The following is a 21,092-nucleotide window of genomic DNA, read 5'->3' on the forward strand; positions in this document are numbered from 1 at the left end:
AAGAGCAACAAGCGACAGGATGGACTGGGAAGCAGGTGGATGAGCTCCTTAAAGGATGAGGACAAGTCATTTTTCATCCGGATGTCACAGATCAACTTTGATTCAAACTTTGCGTAATAACAGCAGCAATAAGCACAGAGGCCCAGTCTGTGATAATCACCAGGAGGCTGCGTTTTCCTGTCAAACAGGAAGTATTCGGTAATAGTCCCAATCTTGACAAATAAAGGGGTTCTGGAGTACATCTGCTGGGCCACGTTTGCGGTTTGGGCGCTCATACAAATAAATGACGGGCAATTTTCGAAGCGGCGCCGCACACACATGCACGTCTTGCTTGAGACGTCCTTCACCTAAAGTTCTGTGGCTCCCCCGATTATCTCTACCAGCTCAGGCTATTAACAGACACACTTGTGTGCTGCGTGTTGGCGCTCCGATGAGTTTGGCCTCCTAGAGTAGCCCCCCAGCCCCCGCATCTTTAATTCCTCTGGTGGTTGATACCTCGTGACCCCTTACGAAGAAGTCTCCGCCTCTCCAGTCGCTTCTTTTGAGTCTCAACAGTCCACCGAGATTGAGAACTCACTCTCTGCATGAGCACCCACCCCACCGCCCCTTCTTCAAAGACCCCCCCACTACTGGCACCCGGCATGGTCCTGGCGGAAAAAACGGCTGAAGTGGCAGCAGGGAGATTTGCCTCAGGTTCAATCCCCTCCGCAGTGAAGGTGACTTCCTCCAGTTGAGGATGCTGGGATGGCATCGGGAAGAGGGAATGCGAGTTGAGGGTTCTTCCAGGCTAATTATCCTGATTTTGTCCTCAATGTGATGCCGAGGAGGCCGCACAAATTGTCAGGATGGCTTAATCCCTTTCACCAATATTTTGTAATTGCTTGTTGGTTAATGTGATTGGGTGTTTTATGCCTTCCAGGTCTCTCATTGTCAAAAATTTCAAGTTCTTATACTCCAATTTTGAATGTGAACGGCTGCTTGAAAGCAAACCGGTCTGCCTTCCTGGGTCAAAGAGGGACAAGTGGGGGGTTGGTGGTGGTGAGGCTCTATTAGCATTCGGGCCATCAGCACGACACTGACAGCTGACACTGATGCAGTGTCCAAGGTGAACGGGAAGCGGAAACCCCCCCAGAGGCTGAGAGCCGTGTGTTTGATGCTGTTCTCTGTTTCCTTTGTGGTCGCGGGCCAGTGCTTTTTCCCAATGTCGCACTTCCCTGACACATGTAGATGACTTTGACCTTGTCACTGAACCGCACCGCACCGCACCGCACCGCAACCCCCCCTGTTTTTATACCTTCAAGGCTACACCAATGCAATATTTTTAACATATAATGCCAAAATGGAGATGAGGGTCAAACAATTAGGGTCAATTACTGGAGTTGTAACTACCAATCAATCATTTTATTCACATGACTGTAATTGCCATTTGTGGCGCCCCCCATGGGCTGTGCCCAAAATGTTGTGTAAGACATGCAAGCATACAAGTAACACAGACATCCATATTTTGTAATTGTTCAGCTAATCAATGACCTGCGGGCAATTAGGTGCCCCTGCCTCTGCAATGACATTTTGCTTGATAGGCGCCACGTTTTTAAAATTGTACACACATGTGCTTGTCAGTCTCCTAAAGGTGTGTAGCAAACTTCCAAACTTGGTGGTGATGTGGTTAAACACCCTAAAGCAGGGGTGCTCACACTTATTCAGCCTGCAAGCTTCTTTTCTTTCTCTTTCTTGATCTACCTCCTACTATAAACATACATATATACAGTATATATATATACATATATACAGTATATATATACAGTATATATATATATATATATATATATATACAGTATATATATACAGTATATATATACAGTATATATATATATATATATATATATATATATATACAGTATATATATATATATATACACAGTATATATATATATATATATATATATATATATATATATATATATATATATATATATATATATATATACAGTATATTGAGTACTTCATGTACGTTGTACACGTATATCAAGGGTGTGCACACTTTCAGCATCAGCGTTACAAGTCAAAATGATCTCTATCACTATAAAACGTAACATATATACAAAATCTAACTGGTAAACTTTGAAACTGCTATACGAAATAATAAAGATTAGTATTTCACATTCACAGTTTCAAAGTTTACAAGTCATCAAAATAGTTGACATCATTCAATAATTCACAATTCAATCCAATATGGCAAGAAAAATCATTACACCTAATTCCTCAATAGTTGTGTGCATAACCTCAGGTGTATGTCAGTCAAAATAGCCACGTAGCATTCATTAGGATATACAGTTCATGTATTACGTCCAGTTAGCATTTGCCATCTAGCGTTACAGATACACAATAAATGAAAATGATTATGCAAAAGATAATCAAGGCAACATATTAAAAAGGTTTCAGCAATGGACACATTTTCCAATTAATCATGAAATAATAGTTTAACAAACAAAAGTGTAGAAAACACGCATTTCTATCGTGGCGTTTAGGATGTGGAGAAGAGCTTTTCAACAACTCACTTTTTTGGACATAACTAGCAGCTACAAGTTAGTTTATTCGTAATGTCGTTTGAGACGTATGTTCACTTAACGGTGACACATGTGATTCACCCACACTACCTTTGCGATCGACATAATGGCCACCCCTTCCCTAAAGTAATAATGGTGGTTTTGTAGCGCTCGTAGAACTGTGTGAGAAGTTTCAAGTCAATCCGACGTATGGGGTTTAACAAGAGTGCCATTTGTGTATTTGTCAGAAAATGAATAGCACAGGCAACACAGTAGGGGTGCATGTTTTGACATATTTTCACCGTTTTGTGTGCAGCGCTTCAGGAGTAGAAGAGCTATTTATATTTATATTTCTATACCATGTCATATGTCTGACGGCTAGTGGGTCTGTAGTTGTCATCAGCACCGAAAAGCAAAAATAACGTCCCCTACACTTACCGTAGACAGGCTGAGACGAGACTCTGGCATCCGCTGACGGACATCTGGTCCACAACATCAGGCGCTATTTACCTATAAACAAAGAGCATGCAAATAATGATGTGGGCACATGCATTCATTTGCTCGCCAGTGCAAACATATTGTCATTATGGAGCCCCCAACACACACACACACACACACACACACACACACACACACACACACATAAACACACACTCCCTTTGCAACCATCACTTTTGATTTGAATTATAGAGGGGGAAAAAAACGTCCCCATATGGAGAGTTTCTGCAAGGACGACCCCCTTAGCCCCTTTCTTATAGTTCATACAGCCTTCAAGGAAATGTGTGTGTGGCAGTTTATCTCTGTGATAGGTGTTATGTCCACATGTCAGCGTGCCGCACGGAGGCTGCATGGATGTGTTAATGAGGTGAAAATGTCGTGTGACACAACACAGCCTCAGAGGACGTGCTTCGCCGCCATGTTTTCATGCTGCTTGTAATTTTGCACTGCAGCAGCCCGAGTGCTGTTTGTAAGATTTTACTTGATGTTATTTGCTCGGATTTACTGCACTGAAAAGATTTGTCTTTCTGACCTTCAGTCATCTTCATTTGGAATTAGCATAATTCCGCTATCTTTGATGTGATGGAACAGGCAGAGTGGATGACATCATCATTATTATTCCATATTATCGCCTGCAGCTTGTACTTACACTCTCTCTATGCGCTTGCTAGAGAATAGTGGACATGTGACCTCCCCCCCAGGGGTGACGTCTCCTTTAGGTCTGTCTGATTTTACCTGGCAAGGTGTTGTCAGCCCCCATTACGCGGCCAACCAATCACAACTAATCCGGACATATTCCTCCAAGCTTTGCGCAGCCGGGAGCTTTTATGACTGGCTCTCACAGAGATGTGTTGTCTGTCGCCACAATGGAAGTAATGCATCTCTGCTCCGCATAGTCATTTTAGAGAGTTCTGGAGTGGCTGGTAAGTGCGTGTTTGAGGAAGAGCAATATTTCCTTTTTCATAAAGCAAATAAATTGTGTTTCTCTCTCAAATTGAAATATCAACTTGATGGCACAGCAAAGAAATTGTTCTGAATTTTAATGTGCGTGAACGGAGGCAGTGTTGTTTTTTTAATTCGTCTGCCTGGTTTATGATGCCATCTGTTTTTTCTTTCATTTTATTTAACTTCCATCGTATTTATCTTCTCTTCTCTGCTGAGTGGGACCAACGTCTTCCCTGCAGGAGCGCTGCATGCACATTTTTTTATGATATGTTTGGATCTCCACAGCAAATAACAGATTTTGCAAATGCTTTAATTTGTTACATATGCACTTCTACTACTTGGTTTGTTGTAGCTACATACAGTATATGGGTTACGGCTATTATTACTATGCACCATTTTCACAGCAGAATGTCAAGTTGAAAAGAATTTGAGTCATTTTCAAACCATATAATATACTGAAACATGATGAAAGTGGAACATACATATACAAAAAATAAATAATAAAGCAAATGCAGTTGTCAACTGAGTCTACTGTGGCTAATCCTGAAACTCAAGTCACAATTTGTAATGTTACGTTACTATTTCATACTTTCAACTTCCGTTTGCGGGTCATGTGATTGTTAGCTTCTGAGACGTTAAGTGGTTGTTTGTTGTTCAGCGGAGAATAAACGGTTATACCACTTATCCTTCACGCCTGTCTCGTTCTGAATCACATCTCCACATTTGGTGCTTCACGGTAACGAGGCAGCTAACAACATTTGGCAACACATCGGAGCCCAGTTCCGACTGCGAACTAACTAATAACACAGGACGTGGCAAAGTATTTTCCCGTAGTGGCCGCGCCAGACGTCCACTTTCTCTCATATCGTAGAAACGGTATGACGCACAATTTTAGTGGCTTTGAAATGGTGACTTTTTTATACCCCAGTATATCTTGAAACCGGTAACCGGTCCACGCTGAACGGCAATTTTGTCTGTCGTTTCGGCCACATCTACACATGAAGCAGATGTGAGTGTTGACTGGCGTTCGTCAAAAAGAGTCAGCATTCAAACAAACCATGCAAACCTTCAACCAATCTTGCTCTGATATGACGTGCTTTTCTTTCCCCTCAACGTACGTACCGAATTGTGTGGTCTAAAGTTACAGTACGGGGGTTGGAAACAATGTCAAAATATCTCCACTAGCAGGGCATGACTGTGATAGAATTGTATCGTGAAACAAAGACTTCTCTCTTTTGACGCAAGCTAGTAATGACTCACAAATTAAACAGTCATTAATTAAGCCAAGGTCACACACATGTACCTTCACAAAAAAGACCAGATGGCTTCTGGGCTCTACCAACAGCCCAAATGACACAGTCTAATTGCTTGCTTATTTACTGACAGTTTAAGAGTAGGTCAATTAAGGTAATTACTCGTTTACGAACCTGCAAGTCATTATAATATAAGAACATGTCATCTACATGCTTCATTCAGGTCACCTTTCTACGTCGTTGTTGCAAAGATCACACTGTGAAATGTCATTAGGGGGAAAATGTTGACATATTTAACGTATTGACTCAATTATAACCATAACCCGATGGTATATTTATACCATATATAACATTTATACTGCATATAACACTCTGCAGTGCTGTTTGAAACCCGCTTTCATTGAAGAAGACCAACAAAGTTTGTTGAGAGCGATGAACCAACAAACACTCTCTGCCAACACAGCACCAGCAACGGACAGCAGGTCATCAACACAGACGCCCATTTAACTCATGGCGCCAACAAAACCAACAGAAATGGAACACACAATGCAACTGCACCACACGGACGACGTGCGTATCAAAATTGAACGTGCACGCTAACATACGTGCAAAACTATACCCATATCTACACACCCACAAGGCATGCTGGGTAACCTTGCAGTCGCTGCTGTTCCACACACGCTACAATATGGCCAATATAAACTACAGTACCCCTCACCACTTTGTGCTTTGTGGCTTCACTATCATGGTTTTCCAAAAGCATATGAATAAATCATGCTGTTTCGTAATTGAATAAGGCCTGTTTGTGTGAAAATATGTACATTTAAGCACATTTTGCACATGATTTTTCCCAAAATTAAGTATTTTCAAGCATTCAAAATGGTTAAATGAAAGAAAATACAAATCTAATGCATTCAGAAGACATTTCAAGATGTTGATATGTAGTATTCTACACCGGTCACTAGGTGTCAGTAATGCTACCGTAATGTAAGGCGAGACACACAAGCATCAGACTTATGATGTGTGCTGCTGACCTCTTGGCCTCGCCCTTGTAGATAAGATCTTAATGGATCTTATCTGGTTAAATACCGGTAAAATAAAATGAAAATAAATTGATCGCTGGAACATCAGGCTTCTATTTCAGGTTTGAATGATCTCACAACAGGCACAATAATCCCTAACACGGGCTACTCAACTCCCTGATGTCACTTCCTGTCTGCCCCCCAATCAGGTCTTGTATGTCTTAATTGTCATATTTTTCTTATGTCTACTATATTGGATAATACAAGTGTAAAGTACGCTAGGTGCTATTTCATGTCCAGAGGGCTCTAATGATGTTTAAAAACCATATTTAGAAGGTCTTGAACAGGTTTTCTATGCTCCAACTACAAAAATATTCCATCGATAAATAAGGAATCCTACTTGGTGGAAATTCACTCATCACGGTGGGGTCTGGAACCAATTAACCACGATAAACAAGCTATTACTGTACATGGACTTTCCTACACTGAGGACAAAGGAGAAGAGACACCTGACTGCGTTATGTGCGGCAAGGTATTGGCAAAGGAGAACATGTCAAGGCATGAAGTGGTCAAATGACACAAAGAAATTCATGGAGGTAAGCCTCTCTCAGGTCTGAGCGTGTGATTAAAAAGATGCTACCAAAGGCTGTTACTAGAAGAAGAAGAAGAAAAGTTACATTTCAGGAGTTGCATCAGTGCAACTGAAGATGTTTGATTTTCTTGACGATGTTTGACCTCTCACCCGGGTCCGAGTCCAGTTGCTCTGATTCAACTCCTCATAAATGCCATGTACTGAAACCTTAGCATACACCTTTTTTTTCAAATAATTAAGAGAAACGTATTGTTCCATTCAACTTGGCTGGCACACAGTTATTTTCATTTTATGTCTTTTCATTAAATAAAGTAAAAAAATCCACAATTTGGGCCACTGCTTGTCAAAAGCATGCATACATTTTATATACGTAAGAAGAAATGTGTTGGAGGCATTCTCCCTGTGTGTGGCTGAGGCGACTACTATTTACCTTTACCTTTACCTTTGAATGTGCCTCAATGATGTCAATCATGTTGAAGAACAAGCAACCAGTGTGTGGATTACATAAATCCTCAATGCTATTTCAGCACTCGTTTTCTGTGACCAACTCTTGTCACACTGAACTTATTTTATTTGAAAAATAAAACATTTCAAAACGCATTCATTTATTTGTCAAACAGAGCGTTACATTGATAAAATGACATTTTATTTGGGGCGCACTAAACAGAGCTTATGACCTGTAAGGACTGGAAAATTTCAAGCCTATGAAGTCAGACCTGTCTTGACCTGTCTTGCCTTGGACTTGCCTCAAGACTTGCAATTACAAACCCGAGACTTTCTTCCACGTCTGCCGTCACATAATACACCTGTTTGGAGACTTAGTATCACCCTTTGTCTTTATCTCCCTCACAGATGACTTTGAAGGTGGATCCTTTCATTTCAACAACCTCTCTCCGCTGAGGTGAGACCCGGTTCTTCCGAGGGCCGTGTGCCGAACACAGCGTGATTCCTGGCACCTTGTCCTAATGAGCAGTTCGCATCCCCGGCAACCCAACGCCCCAACTCCCCACTTTCACTAGATTTTGTTTATTTATTAATCAACTCTGGCGTTCCTCAGCTCCGGTGACGTTTGGGGAGGGATGGCGCTCGGAATGGCAGCACTGTCTCTCGCCAGCGTTGAAGGGTAATGGGCCCACCCACTGGCTGACGGCTCTAAAAGGGTGATTAACGAACACCCTGGGGAGAAAGCGGTGGGTGGGAGGGTAGCGCTCTTTCTCTTTGTTCTTTCAGACTTGATTCTTTTCCACTTTCTTTTTCGCCTTTGAGAAACAAAGTCGCTCAACAAGATCACCGCCCCCCACCCCCCACCCAAACGCCAGATGTGCATAAACAAAGCGGCCTCTCTCCTCGCCGCTCGCTTCCCAGCGGGCTCCTGAGGTAATCTGCATCATTTTGTCGCCATGCCGACAGGCCGAGCGGCGTCCATCAATCTAAATGAGGCAGCGTGATGTGCCTCATACATCCTAGGTGCAGGTCCTCTGCATTCCTCAGACGGCGGCGAGAGAGTGGAGCTCAATCTGGAGAAACACGGAGGCCTATTTTATGGCTCTATATATAAACGGCCAGGTTGATGGGCTTCTAAAAATATGGCGCTCTTAAATTTCTTCACATTCTAATAAAAGAATGACGCTCCTTGTTCTACTTTTTTCGAACGTGCTCACCCTGTCCTGAATTCCGATGGGAGAGCATCCCTCTTTAGCACCCCCGGCACCGCCTCTCGTCTCTTTTTCTTGGACCGACTTTCCCAATTATCTGCTGAATGGGAATCGATCTTGGACCTCAACTTTCCTTCAGCGGAATGTTTTATACGCTTGTTGACTTGTGAACACCACATGCCTTGTGTGATGATGATGGGGGGCGATGATGATGATGATGATGGTGATGGTGGTGGTCTAAGTCAAGGCTGGCCGAGAACAACAATGCTGGGAGTTAAAGCCCAGATGGCGAAAGGGTTAAATGTTGCCAGCCCACTTTGTAAGATGATAAACAAGCCGCCCCCCCATTGGTTAGTCTGTGGTCTTCTTCCTGGACATCAGTCTCCTGTCACAGCAGGATTAAATTATAAGTGTTGTTGTTAAAGTGGCGACCTTCATCACACGTGTTATGCTTTATGTTGAAGGGAAACATATGCAAACATGACATCTGTCACGCCACTCAAGGGAGGGGGCGGCACCCCCTTCTTTCTGCTATTGTGCTAATGGCTCTAAGCCAACATCATGTTGATCTTTTTTCTGTTCCCATCGTGCGTGCTATTTATTTGCTCATACAAGACGTGCACAGCAGGACATTTAGGGGTGTAATGGTACACCATAATCACGGTTCGGGAGACATTGATGATGGATAGTGCTGCCACAAATAGATAGGTTAATTGGTTCCAGACCCGACAACAATAAGTGAATTGCCGCAAAGTAGGATTCCTTATTCATAAATAGAATATTTTCGTAGGTAGAGCATAAAAAGCCTGTTTACAACCTTCTAAATACAGTCTAACATTATTAGAGCCCTCTACACATAAAATAACACCCCTATAACAACACCTTTGCAGTCACATTGCCCAATATAGTAGACATAATAAGAGATAAATAAGACATAAATAAGACTCGTGCTTGTGTGTGTTGCTCTAAAAGTGTTAGGAGAGCTGAGTGGGGTGCAGACAGAAAGTGACATCGGGCTTCAGAGTTGAGTTTCAGCTTTGTGTGGATAAGGGCCACAACAGTAGCCATGTTTTTAGTAGGCATTTTTATTCAGGCTTATTGTGTCTGTTAAGATCATTTAAAAATGCAAATAAAAGCTTCTTGTTTTTCCGGCGCTCAAGCCTGGCGCTTGTGTGTCTCACCAAACATTAAGACCTAGTAACAAGTCTAAAATACTACATTTCATCGTCTTTTGAATGCCTTATATTTGTATTTTTGTTCATTTAGCCATGTTTATGCTTGAAAATGCTTAATTTAGGAAAAATATGTAACATTTGCGTAAATATGCACATTTTTGAGTAATTATAGGCTGTATTCAACCACAAAACAGCAAGACTTATTCATGAATATATTTTTGAAAAAACGTGAGTGAAACCGTGAAATTTGAAGCAGCGAGGGACAACTGTACATGTATCATTGACAGTTATGCAAATCAGATGATATCATGACGCCGCGCACACACACAATAGATTGTAATCCTGTGGGAAACACAAGTAAACAACCTCACAGTTGCTGTAATACAAACATTGATCCAAGATTGGAGAAGGCCTTAGCGAAGGTGGGCTGTACACCCTCAGAGCAAGTCACACACACACACACACACACACACAAGAAATGATGCACTCAAAGCCGACCAACCACAGCTCTTATGGGCGCCACACACAGGAGGCGACAAACGACCGTGATTGGCAAAATTTATCACCATCGCGTACGAAAGCATGCACATGGGAGGTGACAAGCGCTTGTGACCAGCTGCACAGGTGAGCGACGCATTCACATTCAGAGCGAATTGTACGAGTCTCCCACGGTTTGATATGGGGGGAATTTCGAGGTATCAAAGTAGTTCAGAGGAGGAAAAGCTGCCAGTGTTGATTGAGTACTGGATCTTGCTAGTATTGATAAACTTGCATAAATGTCCGTGTCAGATATTGCAAACTTACTAGATATGTTTACTCTGGCGCCAAAGAGTTCCCAAGCTTATTTATTTATTTATTTATTTTTATATATCTCTTTATTCTTTTTTTTTTAAATGTCAGGGAAACCTGACACGGCAGGTATCGTGTACTGATTAGCATCCTGTCTGCTCATTGGGCGATCAATGAAACTCGCGCTGATTAGTCCTCGTCTGGCCGACAGCAATGAAAAGTTGACTTTCTGGGATCGCATCACGTGACACGCACAAGCACAAACTTTCACACGCACAAATTTTGCGTGCTGCTTCGCTGGACCGTGACATGCGATAAGCGGCTTATCGCGCAGGTCCCATTGAAAATGAATGGAGTCCTGGCGTGTGGCGCCCATTACGCTGCGTGTCCATGCAATTTTAGCCTTAACTGTTTTGAAAACAATCTAAATGCTGCGCATCGGTCAGTGTGAGGTAAACATGTCCCGCCAGTGCATCAACATAAGTGACAATGTTCATCCTGATGTGAATGTGTGACACCCCGACAAATCATGAGATTGCTATATCCACAAGACTGGAACGCACATTTTTCTAAGAATAAGCTGAACTTGACTTTCAGCTGAATATCAGTTTGTCTGTGCGAGAAGCACAAACAGTGCATACAGATGACACATAATGTGACTCATGACAAACACGACATTTTGATGCAGCAGGAAAAAAAAACAACCCAAAAACCAAATACAGTATGTGGTTTTCCCCCCCTAAATGTGAGCTAGAGACGGATGGGAGTGCATGACAGAGAACTTTCAATTCAGTTAGCAGCAAGAGAAAGATGGAATGCAATTTGTCGACTGGAAATTGGCCATTGTCTTGTGCAAAAATTGCTCTATTCAAGCGCTGACATTCAAACGACATTGGGCCAAGTCTGTGCAAGGACATTGAAGAAAAGGCATTTTTATGTGCTTTTTTCCACATGAATAGAATGTTTGTTTTTTTACATGGGTACAGAGCTGTAGTCACAATCAGCAGGCTGAATGTTAGCGCCGTGAATGACACTTCATGTGTAGAAAAAAAAAAAAAAAACACACACCTCTGATCAGCTGTCTTTTAGGGATCAGCCCGTCTGTGTGGTGTGCTTTTTTTGTCTTCTAATATTTGCACATTTCCAATATGTGCTCATTGACATTTGGATTTCCCAGAGAGTGTTGAGGCAGGTTGCCAGTTTCTTTTTTTCTGTTCTCTGAGCATGAATTTATAAATTGAAAAAAAAAAAAAAAAAACAGGCAAAAATGACCTTAATCCGCTCGCCGTCATTCGGCATGTTCAAGCTCTGCAGGGAGCGGGTTTACCGCCGCCATCTGTTGCTTTTTTTCATTAACAAAATCTATTTCTTCATTTAGCCATGCATGCTCAGACAATGCCACCGCTCCCATCGCGACGCTAAATCCTGGATTGGAAAAGAATGCCAACTTGCCGCAGAGAGAGAGCGAAAGCAATGCTTTCAGATTAGCGCTGTAATTGCAGGTATAATTCCAGCGTCCTCGCCGAGGATTACGACACTGACACGTTGTAGTCAGGTAGCACGGGACGGCGGCTTTGTGCCGTCCCGCTTGAGAGGCCATCGCATTTCCTGTTCAAATTTCATCATATACTGTATGCTAAAACTCTAGAGGGCTGTGGATACTTGGTACCAAACGGTAGTAACCATACTGCTGCGGTAAGATTAAATAGTAATCAAATGCCATTTGTAAACTGTCATCTACTGCTGCATAGAACCAAAAACAGTACATCATCAGATAACAACAAAAGGAATACCACTGGTACAATAACAGTATGGTGTGTTTTTGAATCAGATGGGAATGGCAACAATGTTTTCAGTGCCATTGTGGAAAGTTACTTTGCTTTTTAACTTCTGTCCGCACACGACTTTGATGTACAAAACTACCGTAAAGTCACTCTGGAGCAGAAAAAAAATGTGTCATGAAAAAGAAAAACATACTTGCAAGTCCCTTGTTTATTGCGATTATTTTTGCTCCAGAAATATTTTTGTACATAGAGCATAGCAAACCTGTTTACAACCTTCTAAATACAGGTTTTAACATTATTAGAGCCCTGTAGACATGAAATAACACCCCTATAGTCACCTTTGCACTTGTATTACCCAATATAGTAGACTATAGTACACAATATTATTCTCTCCATGTACCGACTGGCCAACTTTGACCCCGAGGTGATAAAATATTAAAATATATTATAACACATTATCATAAAAAAAAAAAAAACATTATTTCCAAAATGGATATACGTTTACATGACTTGGTTGGGGACCTATGTGATAGAAGCCACCATCAGATTCCTAAATATGCTTTTTTAAACATGGAGGCCGCCATGCTGCAGTGCAATTATTAGTTGAGTCCAGTAGCCGTGAGTATCACTGTTGTGCCACACTATGCAGCGCTTGCTTACAATTTTCAGTCTGAAGGCAACAAGAAAACGGACGTGATCCCACTCATAAGAGGAGGCGGGAGCAGCGTGAGATTGCTCGTGGACATAAACAACTTGCAAAGAATCGGCGTCTGTGTTCTCGCCGCTAAGACAGCTAACAGGTGCTTGGGGTTATACTAGGAGACTAAAGCGCTGTCCTCACAATTTGAGCTAATAACCCAGAAGCTCTTTCTTGCTGAGGCAGCAGAAGGACTTTTTTTTTTTTTTTTTTTATTCCTCAAAAACAGTAACAACAGTTTATACCTCAGACTTAAAGGCTTCCACAGCACTAAATCTTACTCTGTTTTTTGTGTCGGACAACTACAGATAAAGTTTAGTTTGGATCGCATGCGGTTGATGATTTTTTAAGGAGCCCATATCCATCTCTCCATGGCGGTTTTGCTCTGGCGGACTGAGCATACATCATGTCAGCATTCCCTGATAGCTTTATTGATTCACACTCTCCCCCTTTGCACCGTCTCTCAAACTTTTCAATGCAGAGACTAACTGAGACAGATCTTTTCCAAACTGCTCCAAATGGATCATTAGCCAATTGGTGAAGATGGACTTTAAGTCAAGCAGATCCATACCACAGATTAGAGGGGAGGGAGGAAATGCTGACAATCTGCGGCGTGCGTCCTTTTGCCGGTGATGAAATCCAGGGAGACTGAGGGACAACAGCTGCTCTGTGAAAATGTTTATGATAAATATATGAGAATAATATGTGCTGAGGGCTTGATAATAAGACGCAGCTGCTCCAGCAACACGGCTTTACCAAGGCGTTCTAAACCCTACAATCGCGCCATCTCTGGATCTATATCACGGGGGACCATCTTCCCTGCGGGATGGGCTTCTGTCCTGATGGCTTCCTCCGTCTCAGGACAAATAGGCTAATAATTCCATCAAGGGGCGAGGAGGAGGCAATAAAACATGGCAAACAGACAGGGGGCTTCTAATGCGCCTCGTTGTCTCGGATGCAATTACGACAGCCATCATGTGAGGCGTTATCTCGTCTCCCCGGGTCCCAACACTCCCTCTTATGAAGAAAAAAAAAAACACTGGCATATGCGTCATAAGCAAATAAAACAGGAAGGAGCCACGGTGTTGTTTTCAGTTTTAATTTGTTTGTTGTTAGGGAACAAACCGGCGTCACTATGAGAAAAAAAAAAACAACAATAATACCTTGAGCTAATTAAATAAATGAGGAGAGAACTTCCCCCATGAGTAATCATTGCGAATCTGGCGGTGCTGTCTGCATACTAATTGCTAACAGCTCTTTTTCAGAATCCGGGTTGACGTAAGATGATGCATGTACTGGAATTCAAGTTGAATCCAAAGAATAAACTACTACAGAGGGACCTATAAAGTCACAGATATCATCTTATGATTGGCAAACTCTTTTCTGATCCACTTAATTACTTTGAGGGGAGCAGACAGTGAGGCTAATTAAGAAATACGTCCAAGTGAACTGTCGTCAATGACAGCCCGACTCCTACCACTGGGGGGCGGGGGTTCTGACCCAGATCGCTAATGCTGCCCATTTAAGATTTACCACATGACAAATACCCAATCCAGCCGCCGCAAATCGGCCTCCATTATCCGCCGCTACCATTGTTGATTAGCCCAAATTAAACGTCTCGAGGCGGGGCCCGACACTGTGCTCTGCGACGACGCACAACGCAGTGGAAATTATAATCAGCCATATTGGTGGGCAGCGAGACCTTGAAAGATGCTAATCAGTCTCCTGAAGGTGTTGAACGTTTGACTCAGAATGAGTGCCGTGTAAAGAGCTTGTGTTTGGATCACAACCGACTGAGAGCACTTTGACCAGACTTGAACTTGATCAATGTTCTAATGAATGATGGCTGCTGGCTTGTGGAATGGAAGGTCGCAGGTTAGAAACCTGGAATAAATGGCAAAAACATTGGCATTGGCTGTATTTGGGCCATTGCTACTTTGCCTGCACTCACACTGCCCTGCACTGGAGGTGTTCCTAAATCTGCAGGTGTTTTGGAGGGGAGTATACTTGTTTACTCATGGCATCACTTCATTATACAATGCTTTGTGGCAGTAAATCAGTGGTGGTTAATCAGTTCTGGCTGTGGAACACAAGGACTGCACTGAAACAGCCTGTTTTAGACCAGAACCGGCAGAAACCACTTTGACCACACTTGAGTGTGATCAATGACCCACCGAATGAAGATTACTGGCTTGTGGAATGGAAGGTCGCAGGTTAGAAACCTGCAAAACATGGCAAAAACATACATGGGAACTGGCTGTAATTGGCTGCACTCACACTGCTCTGCACGCATTTGTTTACTTATGCCATCACTTTATTACACAACGCTTTGTGTCACTAGAACAGTGGTTCATCAGCATCTTAGATCAGAACCGTCTGAAGCCACTTTGACCACACTTGAGTCTGATCACTGACCCAATGAATGAAGGCTGCTAGCTGGTGGACTGGAAAATAGCTATATTTCTACTTTGCCTGCACCCACACTGCTCTGCACATTTGTTTACTTGTGCCATGACTTTATTATACAACACTTTGAGAATGAACCAGTCTTACAGGTGCCTGCCTGTGCGGCTGTAAGTTGGTGAACCTCACTCCCTGACACACTTAGTCACGCTGGACCTCAAGTTGGCAGTCCGGGCTTTTAGCTCGAGGGCTAGCACTTGCGACTCTCATTCAGCGGAACTTGGTTGGAGCCCAGGGCGAAACACGAGGCTGGCTGAACCACGCAGGTTACATCGGTGCTGTGATCCGAACGAGAGTGAGGTTGAGGCGGGGTGACTGTAACGGGTGCCAGTTTTAAGGTTCTTGAGAAGCTGCGGGGCGAGGTATGCAGGGGTTACAAAAAGACAGGGTTGTTTTATAGAACTTGGTTCTGCAGCAGTTAAGTTTACACGACTCTGGTCCAGTAAATCAGTTGCGGTTCATGAATTCCAGCTCTGGAACGCATCAGGCTGCTTCTTCTTTAACGGCCGATGAAAAAGGTCAAGCAGCGAAGCTGAAAAAGCTCACCGGGGGGCAAAGTGAGTCCATGTTAGGAGGAGGAGGGGGTGAAGCTGCCACTTACGTGGGGTGACATCAGTGGCCATAAACAGTCTTATTTATGAAAATATGGCATGGAGTTAGATGGGCCTGAGGCCATAAAGGCGGCTGAATTATTTATGAGCTACATTTTGGGGGAGAGCGTGATGCATGTCCACTGGCCTTATTCTGTGGCACTGCTCTAATGCTTTGATAAATGGCCGTTATCTTCAGCCTTTGGAGTATGACGGCCATCTGCTGCCGACTCCTTCAGGGCCAATTGGAGACGTTGGCCAATGTGGGTCAACTCAGGTGGTTGCATTAGAGGAAAAAAAAAAAAAAAAAAAGGTTGCTGACCATGAGGAGTCAGCCAATCTCACCGTGTGTCAGACGGCCGCGCTGACCCCTTATCAGTGCCGACAGAAGTCCGTTTGCAGTCTCACTCGGAGGCTCGCCTCGCAGGGATTGGCTTGGAATCAGGACAGACTTTAGCCGCCGCAGAGCCATTTCTGCACACTCACATCTGCGCGAGCACACCGGCCTCCGAGAACAGTCGACTGGCGTTTTGGGCGCGACAGTTAGAGCTGATAATGACACTACTGGACTTTCTGTCAACACAAGGCGGAATTATTTGGGATTTGGGGATTAATGGAGTCTTATCTTGGTTTGCCTCTCCATGAAGGCTCTGTGTTTGTACATTAACGACTTTATTATGGATAAGGCTAATGACTGTTCAAGGCTCAATAGTTTTTTTGGGGGTCGGACAACTACAGATAAAGTTTTATTTGTACCGCAGAGGAAGATTTGCTGATTAGAGTTGGAAACAAACGTTTAAAATATTGAAATTTTTTTAACTTTTTCAAATTTGATTAGATTGTGAATTTGGGTTTTTATCAACTCTAAACTGTAATCATCAAATTAGAAAATTACAGTTTCACTCTGTAGGTAGTACATTTTTTTCAAGGTTTGCAAACTCCACACAAACATGTTCCAATGGAGATTTAAACCTGGATCTTCTGACTGTGAGGCTGACGTGCTAACGACGAGCCCACCGTGCGGCCAAAGAGATAACAGGACTGTTTTTTTTCTTCATTAGCTATTATGTCTACTACAGTTTATTCAGTCAACATTTGTGTCTTTTCTGTCGTCAGTGTTTAAATAGTTCATGGTTTGTTCATGACTACAGGAATCCCTCGTTTATCGAGGTTATATGGTTCCAGACCCGGAATATTTTCGTAGCTAAGAGCATAGATAACCTGTTTACAACCTTCTAAATACGGGTTTTAACTTTAAACATGAACTAACATCCCTATAGTCACCTTTACACTTTATACTATTACCCAATATCGTGACATAAGCAGAGACAGTACGCCATTCAAGACATAAATAAGACTCATGCTCGTGTGTGCTGCTGTAAATGTGTTGTGGACGTTTAGAGGACAGCTTGGAGTGGATTACGGCTTCAACAGTAGACCATGTCGTTATGATTATCATTATTATTATTATTGTTATTATTGTTATTATGAAGTTTGACTCAAAAGGAGTGCCGTGCAAACAGCTCGTGTTTGGATCACAACTGACTGAGAACACTTTGACCAGAAGTGAACCTGATCAATGTCCTGATGAATGATGGCTGCTGGCTTGTGGAATGGAAGGTCGCAGGTGAGAAACCTGAAATAAATGGCAAAAACATGTATTTGGGCCATTGCTACTTTGCCTGCACTCACACTGTCCACTGTTGTGGACACGTAGAGGACATCTTGGAGTGGATTACGGCTGCAGCAATAGCTCATGTTCTTTTTATGATTATTATGTTATTTTTATTGTGCCTGTTGTGAGATAATTCAAACCTGCAATAAAAGCTTGTTCTGCTGATCAAGTCTGATGCTTGTGTTTGTCACCAAACATTAGAGAAACATGACAGAAACTGACAGTGACCAGTGTAGAATACTACAGAGCATCATGATTTTGAAGGCATTTTTTGAATGACCTACATTTGTATTTTATCTCATTTAGACATTTTTATGCTTGAAAATGTTCAATTTAGGCAAACAATGCATAAAATGTGCTTATATAGCAATAATAATAATAATAATATCCATGCATCCATCCATCATGGACAACACCTCTCACCCGCTACATGACACTGTTGTTTCCCCTTAGCAGCTCCTTCAGCAGCAGACTGTTACACCCACGGTGTAAGAAGGAGAGGTTCCGCAGGTCCTTCATACCGACCGCTGTCAGGCTCTACAACACCTGCACCACCTGAACCATGTTGTAGTCACTATGCATTCTTTACACTGTACTCTTTACTTGCGTATCTTGCTTGCTGCTGTAACAAGTGAATTTCCCCGCTGTGGGATAAATAAAGTACAAATACAAATACAAAATACAAATAATAATAATAATAATAATAATATAATAATAATGAGAGGTCATATTCAACCACGAACCAGCATGATTTATTAATTCACATATTTTGGAAAAACCGTGATAGAATGAAGCTGTGGAATTCGAAGTGCGATGAGGCGAGGTATTACTGTAGTTGTCTTATTTTTTGCAAATGTGAGACCTTGAGGATGTTGCTAGCCTCCCTAGCAGAAGATGCGGGATGATGAAGAGTGCTGTAAGACGTTTCCCTGGTGTCAGGGTGTCCAGGTGTCTGGATGGAGTGCTATCTGGAGGCTCTAAATGGTTAAGCAGCTTTGTTTGCTCCCCGGGGGGGTGGGAGTCCACACAACGTTTTTCTTTCCCTGGACCCAAAGTGATGAACTCGGCCCAGGAATTAATCATACTGCAATGACATGGTGACTGCTGGATCCACTCAAGGACAGCTTTGAGACGCATTAGGCCAAGTGCTGCCAGTCCCAGGATGTGGTTGTCCCCCCTGGGGCCTGAAGGACAGACAGATGGGGGGGTGAACCATCTTTTGCTAACCACCTAGGGCTGCTCTTAGCGTCTGTTTGGCGTTGAACGGGAAGTTGGTGTGCGTTATCAACTAGGCCGCGTGCGCCTTAATCACCTTTACAATAAATCTCATTCAGCTGAGCGTCGAGGATGCGGGACGCCTGCTGATGGCTGATCGGCCCGATAGTGCCGACGCACTGCGACTCAATCACAAAGTGCTGGAATGACGGCGCACTCGTTCTCATTCAGGCTTTGTGAAGTGGCACGCTTTGCTAATCAGCACCATCATCAGGTCATGTCATCAAAACCACCCTCCATTGTCAGGCCGCTTGACGACTTGTTTGGTGTTTGAGTGAGTGAGGTGGTGGTGGGGCGAGAGGGGGTTTTTGGGGGGGGGGGCATTTGGCGCCGTCGGCGGATTGCCAAGCTACGCAAACTGACTGAAATGCCCAAACAGATGTGCAGTGCGGGGCCTTGATTCAAGTGGTGCTCCCTCTGTTTAAAGGCTACGACTACCCTGGAACCGCTTCACGGAGGACTACTGAACCCGCTTAAGAACCCGCAACCGGATGATGAAGTCACCCACAAACATGGAACGCACCTCTTGGCGCCATAGCAAACGATTAGCACAGACAAGAACACAAGGTGCATTCACGGACAACGGGTCATTGCATTATTATTTTTTTGCCCAGTCACAGGCCGCGACCCACTGACCCTACCAGTTGAGAGTCACTGCTCGAAAGGACCCCCCCCTCCAAGAGCATGAAATCCTGGAAAGTGCTGCTGGAAAAGTTTAACAACACCTGATTGCCTCAACAAGAGGAAGCTCACCTTGAGCAACATTTAGACGAGTCAACGTGCGTGACACTGAGCCGCTAATCACAACTGCAAGTAGTCTGCTGCCACAATGGTGACAGTGTGATTGCGTGGTATAATTGCCATTTGGTGGTTTAGCTATGCTTTTAAGAAGGTAGGGGGTGGGGGGTGTTTAGGCAGGTGATGACACACGGCTGTGAAATTGATGCGACCTTGAAGAGATGCGGTGGCGGCGATGGTGGAGGCGAGCGTGGGCACTAGTAATTATGGTGAAAAGGCGTGTAACTAACGACCACGTTGGGTGCCCGCCGATGAGCTCAGGCCCCACCGCCATCACGCCGCGCACTCAATTACAGCGAGGAGGAGGAGGAGCCGGGGGGGTCATTTTCTCCTTGGGTGACCTTCAGAATATAATACGGCCCCTGAGAGCAGACTCCACTCTCGGAATCTCACCGGAAAATGTCTCACAGATGAAAACAGATTCATTTGGATGATGCAGGTGTACCTAATGAATTGTCCTCATAGACATGCAGTCCATCCCTTCCTCTCATTACTAATGAGCCATTTAGTCAGTTTCCATGCAGCGTAGCGCATTTACATTTCTAAAAATATTCACTAGCATGTTCAGCGGCGTGGCTAATGTTGCAAGCGCGGGGTCGTGGGGGGGGTCGCTGGAGCATAAGACGACCCCCGCGGGCTTGAGACGCAGGCGGCCAGAGCTGGGGGCGCTTCTTTTCTTGGTCAGGAAAAGGAGACACACTTATCTGGGGGGGGGGAGTGTGCTTAGTGGTTCACAACATCAGGGCTGCCGCCTCTTTTTTTGTTTTTCACTGCTGTCAGCGTCACATTAACAGTCAATAAATCAGGACTATTTATAGGATGTTTACCTTCTTGTGTCTTGCATAAACGTTTGTGCGACATTGTTTTTCCCCGTGATGCACTTGCATTATCCTGTTTGCGTACCATAAGTTACACTTGTAGTGTTTCTTCTATCCTGTGCCCCATTTTACATTCAATTTCATCTGTTAGCATGTTTGTTAGGCTTAGCATTTAGTCTAAAGTCACTCACGGTGGCAAACGGAACAAAATCCGCTCAGAAAATGCGGAAGTGAGTGACTGTGGGGATTTGTGCAAGTGTCAATGTGGATTTACACTATTGCTAAGTATGTGGCCAACAATATAGCTCTTTTGGTCAGGAAAACACCACATCACATCACATCCAAAACTCAAATGGACTTTCTTGAAAAGGTCAGAAACCTAAAACCGGACAAAAATGAAACATTACATTTGCTGTTACGTCTCTGTTCACTAGTATTCCAACACAGGATGCAGTGGACAGATCCACAGTCAACCTGGAAAAGATATGCCATTTGCTGCAACTTTGTCTTACCACAG

At 43.4% G+C, this 21,092-nt stretch overlaps 1 protein-coding gene across 5 annotated transcripts in view; it reads right to left on the minus strand.

Moving 5' to 3' along the window:
• LOC129174290 (cadherin-6-like) overlaps nt 1–21,092 on the minus strand; it is a 402,680-nt gene that overhangs the window by 66,633 nt on the left and 314,955 nt on the right. For all 5 annotated transcript variants that reach the window (XM_054766133.1, XM_054766132.1, XM_054766131.1 and 2 more), the window contains one exon: nt 2,985–3,056. The gene's annotated coding sequence lies outside the window, so the exon portion shown is untranslated. The remainder of the gene's footprint in view (nt 1–2,984; nt 3,057–21,092) is intronic.

This window comes from Dunckerocampus dactyliophorus, chromosome 21 (genome assembly GCF_027744805.1).
Source record: "Dunckerocampus dactyliophorus isolate RoL2022-P2 chromosome 21, RoL_Ddac_1.1, whole genome shotgun sequence".
NCBI classification, from domain to species: domain Eukaryota; kingdom Metazoa; phylum Chordata; class Actinopteri; order Syngnathiformes; family Syngnathidae; genus Dunckerocampus; species Dunckerocampus dactyliophorus.